This window comes from Quercus robur, chromosome 11 (genome assembly GCF_932294415.1).
Source record: "Quercus robur chromosome 11, dhQueRobu3.1, whole genome shotgun sequence".
NCBI lineage: Eukaryota > Viridiplantae > Streptophyta > Magnoliopsida > Fagales > Fagaceae > Quercus > Quercus robur.
In genome coordinates this window covers 15846574-15853018 of record NC_065544.1, presented here as the reverse complement: position 1 = coordinate 15853018, position 6445 = coordinate 15846574, and the positions used below count along the sequence as shown (strand labels likewise).

At 33.1% G+C, this 6445-nt stretch overlaps 1 long non-coding RNA gene across 1 annotated transcript; it reads left to right on the top strand.

The window, feature by feature from the left end:
* The first annotated feature begins 1338 nt into the window (after positions 1–1338).
* LOC126705537 (uncharacterized) lies at positions 1339–5970 on the top strand. The gene is made up of 3 exons (XR_007648305.1): positions 1339–1705; positions 1809–1898; positions 2610–5970. It is a non-coding gene; the product is annotated as an uncharacterized LOC126705537 (long non-coding RNA).
* The last annotated feature ends 475 nt before the right edge of the window (positions 5971–6445 follow it).

Below are 6445 nucleotides of genomic sequence, written 5' to 3'. Positions count from 1 at the left end.
TTTTCCCATTTTTAGATATTTGTTTGCATGTAAAATGTGGTCAAACTTGTATAATATTTTTTACTAACTATAAAATCTTTTAAAAAAAATTGTAAAACGTTTTAGTTTTAAAATTTTAGTAAAACATTACAAAAACTCACCGTGGCTTTCCCTTACCCATCAAATGGGTAGGTCACATCTATCTGAGCAGTTGGTGCAGTAGTATAGTGGCCTAAGCTGCTGCTTTGGCAACTAGTGCCAGCAGTCCAGTCATCAAACCTTTGGCATCAATTCTTCCAGTGGCTGAGCTACCGATTTTGGTGGTTTGCTTGAAAATTTTTACTTATAATACCAAATAGTTGAAAATGTTTTACATGTAAAATATTTTATATTTGAAAATAAATTTTTATTTTCAAAAAAACTAAGAGTTCTTTATTTGGGAAAAGAGCCTATTTGGATTTTAGGCTGTATTTGAGTTGTATTAGAATAAGTTTTCTTTCCCTCCAAAGAAAAATAACATACTTTTTTTTATTTGAAACTCAAAAATAATTAAATTAAAATTTTCTTCTCTAATAACAAAATCCTAATAGCTTTCATAGTTCGTAATAGGAATTTGAAGCAATTTTGGAATAATTTAGTGTTTAGATGGGGTTGTGTATATGAGGTGGGACACTCGAAGAATCCTCATTAATAAAAGCCTATTTAATACCAAGAAAACCTAAATTAAAGTAAAAACCTTCTCCCATAAAAAAATAAATAAAAACATTCTATTTTATTCCTTCCTCTCTTTGTCGCTCTTCTTAAACTAAGATAACATATACTTGCCGTTGTATCTCAACTTCACAAGATCACGATGTCGCTTGAAACCAAAGGCACAAATTTTGTTTTATTTATATGTTTCTTTCTTGAATTAATTTGATCAGAAGGTTACTAGTTCGAATTCTCTGTGTGCCATTGTAATTCCGATGCGATATACTTTTGTATGGTGTTTTGAATAATAACTTAAAAAAAAGTAATAATAATAACTCTTTTGTATGGGGTTTTTCATTCCGATGGGTTTTGTTGTGTTTTTGTTTATGAAGCCTCTATTTCATGTTTACCAAACGCAGCCCAAAGATCAGCTCTATAGCCGTGTTTTTTGATATTTGAACTATGTTTTTGTGGGTTGGGCTTAGGCTGCATTTTAAAAACACGGTTGTAGACCCATCCGATTTTTTTTAATATTTCCTAAAGCCGTGTTTAAAAAACGCTGCCATAGACATACCTAGAGCTGCGTTTTCTATAAATGCGGCTACAACTGTATACCTAAGTCGCGTTTTATAGCTGCATTTGTTTAAACGCGGCTACATGTTTGGTATAAATAAAAAAAAAAAAAACCCTAAACTACTCTCTGATTTCTAACTCGATCTTTCACCTTCTCTCTCACTCTCTCCCTTTGACTCCCAAACCCTCACCTTCAACCCACCCCTCTCTACCACCGATCCTCCTTATTGGCACACAAGCACTCTTCTTCGTCTCTGTTCACCTTCTCTCTCACTCTCTCCCTTTGACTCCTAAACCCTCACCTTCAACCCACCCTTCTTTACCACCGATCCTCCTCACTGGCACACAAGCACTCTTCTTCGTCTCTGTTCTCCTCGCCCTTCTCTTCTTCTTCTTCTTCGAAAATCCCCGAGCTTGATAAGTCCAAGAAACCGCTCCCCCAACCCACTAAGCTGCCCAAAAAGTAACTAAGTTATGAGTGTTTATAATTAATGTTTATTAATGTTTGGTTGGTTTATTTGTTTTAGCTTTTAATTAATGTTTCTGGGTATTTGTTCTATGTGCAGGTATGAGATTGTTGCTCGGTTGTTGCGGTTGAAGGGTTCCTCATCCTCTGTTACCAACATTTGACCCAAAATTGAGTGTTTAACTGATAGGTAAATTTTTAATTTTTGATTTTGGGTTTCGTTTGGTTTCTAAGAAAGTAAAATTTTGGTTGGGAAATGATTGCATTTTGGTTGGAATGGCTGATTCTTTAGGTGTCTCATCACAGCATAGGCACTTCTAGTTACCTGGTTTCTAAAACTTAGAGAAGGTAGAAAATTTAGAAGTAAAATGCAGGTTCTACTAGAAATTGTATTTTATCAGTCTCTTTGTTGGCATTCTATAGAAATGGATTGTATTTATCTATCTACCTTAGCATCCTCTTTTTATGTATACGACTTTGTCATTTTGTTCTCTAGAGAAAGAATATCTTTTGGTAGTTGTGTTTGTGATTGGAGGCTTAGCTTGCTTTGGGTTTATGCTTTTATATGGGAAAGTTTCAGAGAAATTTGATTGAGTAGATTTAAAAAAAAAAAAAAAAAAAGGTTTTGTTAATTTGGTGATAATTGATTGAGAATTTTGATTTTTAGTAAGACTTTGAACACTGGCTGTGATGGGCACTCATGATGTTGTTAATGATGCTTTTATGCGTTGGGTTTTTGGAAATAGTGCCATCAGAGAAGTTAATTTGAGTTTTGTAGTCTCAAAGTTGCAACTTTGTGGGAAATTTGGAAATTGTTTACTCTTAATGAAGTAATTTCATTAAGTTTATTAATCCCTTGTTCAGAGATATTTTGATATTTGTATCTTTTTGATCTATGCAGTATGCACATGCACACAAACAGAGATAGAGATCTTGTGGTTCACTGCTGTTGTTTCCACAGTCAAATTGTTGAGAGGAAATCCGAGCAAAGGCTTAACATTGCCTTGATGCACATCCATAAAATATATGAACTCTTCCTCTTATTGTGTGTGAGTTTCACAGCTATAAAACACGTGTAAAAAGGAGGTTACATGTATGATGCATGGAAGAGTTGTGAGACAGATCACACATGCATATTCATGAGACAATTATTGACAGATATGGTACTTGAAGTTGAAGCCTTTAGGGGTTTTTTATACTAAATTTTTTGCATGGGTAGTTCAAAGAGAAGGGTAAAGGGTAAATGGGTTTCTTCAATATTGTGAAGTATGAGTGGAATTTCATGCATGACTCACCCACACTAATCTTTTACAGAGAAAGTATAGGTGAGCCTCACCTATACTCTCTGTAAAGGGGTATTCTTTCTTTGAAGAAAATGAATAAGTTTTTGAATGAAAACAGCCTCTTTCCTCGGGTGACCAATTCATTTCTACAAGTCAAATTGAATTTGTTTATGCTTTATTTAACTACTCAATCTTAGTGATTAGATCTCCTGAGCAGGAAATTGGATCGAAAGAAACTCATGTTAGAATACTGAGTAAAATGATCAAATTCACTATTTCTTAGTAGTTTTTAAGCTTTTAGTATAAATGATAATTTATCATGATATTAAAAAAAATGGTCTTGAACTATTAATTTCACGTTTCCTAACAGGTTAAGCTAGTAATTTATTAACTGAAAATTATGAATAATGTTTCAAATTGATATGATAATGATTAACTACACTATTTGTTAATAGTTTAATTTTTTTTGATATAAATCGTAATATATCATGATATCAAAACAAGTGATCTTAACTCTTAAATAATTAAATCCACGGTTTCTTGACATGTTAAGCTAGCAATTTATTAGCTAAAACTATGAATAATGTTTGAAACTGATATGTACATCTATAGTATTAACAAGAAAAGTACCTGGAGCTATATAGCTGTAAGATCCTGCCATTGCAGGCATGCACTTTAATGTTCCTGTATCTTGTAAGAACTTGGCAAGTCCAAAATCTGCTACATAAGCCTCGAAATCAGAGTTAAGTAAAATGTTATTGGACTTGACATCACTTCCATTCTACATCTTAGTGCTTTATATCAAATAGAATGCTTGATGTATATATATAAAATTCTAATTTTTGTTTTTGAACTCACCATCTTTGTGGAGGCTGCCAAACTTTGCTGTGAGGATTAAGATTTTCTGTTCAGTGTCATTACTCTTATTCACACTTTATTCTTTCAATGATTTCTATTAACTTATAAGATGCTATACAAAAGACCATTTCATGAATTCCCATACACATTCTTCTATCTTCCAGTTAAAAATTTAGCATTCAGTCAAGACCTTCAAGTTCATGCCTGTATAACATGTGGGGACTGCTTCCTAGTTTTTGGTGTCAGCCATGGTTTTGTTAAAGGGAGATTGGTTTGTGATAATTTGTTGTAAGCATGACTTGATTCAAAAAATTAGATAGACTAATAAGGTGAAAACTGGAAACTTGGTTTGTAGCTTTTAAAGTTGATATGAATAGAGCTAATGATTGACTTACCTAGGACTTCATTTTGGTTGTGCTAGGAAAATTGAATTGTAGTTGTCATTAAATCAACTTGATTTAGCAGTGCATCTGTACAGTTTCTTTTCAAATTCCATTGAATGGTTCACTGGTTAAAATTATTTTCCCTCAATGTGGCTTAAGGTAAAGGGTCCACTTTCACCTTTATCCTTTGTCTCTAGCCTTATTGGAGTGAGAATTTCGAGGTATTATTAAAGGAGTATGGATTGCAAGAAATCTGAACCCAATTTCTCATCTCATGTTTGCAAATGATTGCATTGTTTTTGTGAGGCACTAATGATACGCAAGAAAATGTTTTGAAAAGTTAGTGGTATTGTGACCTTTCTAGAGAGATTGTAATTTTGATAAATCTGAGGTGTTTTTTAGTCCTAACACTCCTGAGCAGGGTATAAACCCTATGTTAGCTCTTTTTAAGGTGAAAAAAGGTGATGGACTTGGTAAGTATTTGGGTCTAACTTAGATACGAGTCAGAAAAAGACATCATTTTTTTTTTTTTTTTTCATTTTTTTCTTTATATAGACTTGTTATTGATCATACATTAGATTTGAACCTATAATGTTTGATATGGCACTATTCTATAAATTCTTATTATTGTTGATTGATTACTTTAGTTAAGTGGCTTTATCTCTAGGATAAGTAGCTTATCTAGGTCGTGGTCGCTACTATCTATTATACTGAGGTGATAGTGGATTACGTAGCATGTATACATGAAATTGTTTATCTTCATTTCAAATTTTCTTTAATATAGCTTGTTCTTCAATTTCAGATATGAATTGCTAAATGAAAGAACAATTGAGTAAATGTCTCCCTCTTTTGTTTTTGCTTTTGTTTATTGGGTGAAAGTAAGTGAGTTTCTTTGGAAGGTAGGTCTTGTAGTTTGGCAATTGGAGTTGCATTTGTATTTTGCTGCAGGTCTTCAGTATATTATGCTATTTTTGCAATCTCTTGTCCACATTTCTCCAATCTGGTTAGGGGCCTAATTGATTTGTGGACCTAACATTTAATATTCTCTGCAAAAGTACTTATCCATTGTGATTGAGCTGCGTTTTATTGTTTATTGGTGGAATGCTTGTGATTATAAAGTGAAATTTTAAGAAAATTTAATAGTACAATAAAGGACAGCAATGAAAGAGATTTCTTGATTGAATTTTGAGCCTTTCAACTTTATACATCCTAGAAAAGGTAAAAGCTAGGACGCTGAGAATTTAAGTATATGGGAAATTGGAGTATAAAGTTTGTGGGGATGTCCATTGTGAATAAATTTGTATTGGGAAAAGTGCTTATGAAATTTAAACAAGAAAAACAGTCCAATCTAGGATTGGAGAAAGATATATGTTTTCTAAAATTATAAATCATGATAATTAATCCCTTGCATCCACCAGAGTCATGTCATTGACTATGTGGAGGCTATTTTTTAGGTCATTGTGGGAGAAGTTGAGCAAGATTGATGAGGTTGAGAGTAATATTTCTGATAATATTTCTTGAGTAATATCAACGCAATTAGTTGGCCTAAGTCATTATAATGGTGCTGACTTATGGTCATGGAAAATAGCCTGCAATAAAATTAGTGCTTTGGGAAATTTATATTAAGCCCTTTTAGATAATTTGGAAGAATTTATTGAAGAGAATGTAACATAGTATTTCTGGTACTTTGCATTCAATGCATCAAGCTTCTTTAAGTAAAAATCTTTTGTTGGGAACTTGTTTTGTTTATGTAATTATTTGTTTACGTAAATTATTTGGGCAATGCAATCTTTTGGCAATGAACTTGTTTTGTTTGTTGGCAATCGGTTGGGAACTGTTGAGTGTTGGCAATTGTTTTGGGCAGGAATTAGAGATTTAGCAAGAAAAAGAAAAACACCTATAGTCACGTTTTTAAAAACGCGGTTATAGAAAAACCCAATGTAGGGGGCTTTAGCCGCATTTTAAACGCAGCCCAAAGCAGGTCTATATACGCATTTTTTTACAAAACGCAACTATAGGGGGTAGAAAAACACAGCTATAGGGGTACCAGTAGCCGCATTTAAAAAAATGCGACTATAGAACCCGTAAGGGGCTATTGTCGCGCAATAAAAGCCACATTTGTAAATGCAGCTATAAAAAACGTGACTATAGCATATTGCTGCGTTTTTAGGGTCTATAGTGGCGTTTTTTGTAGTGTGGCTAAATGCTAAGGA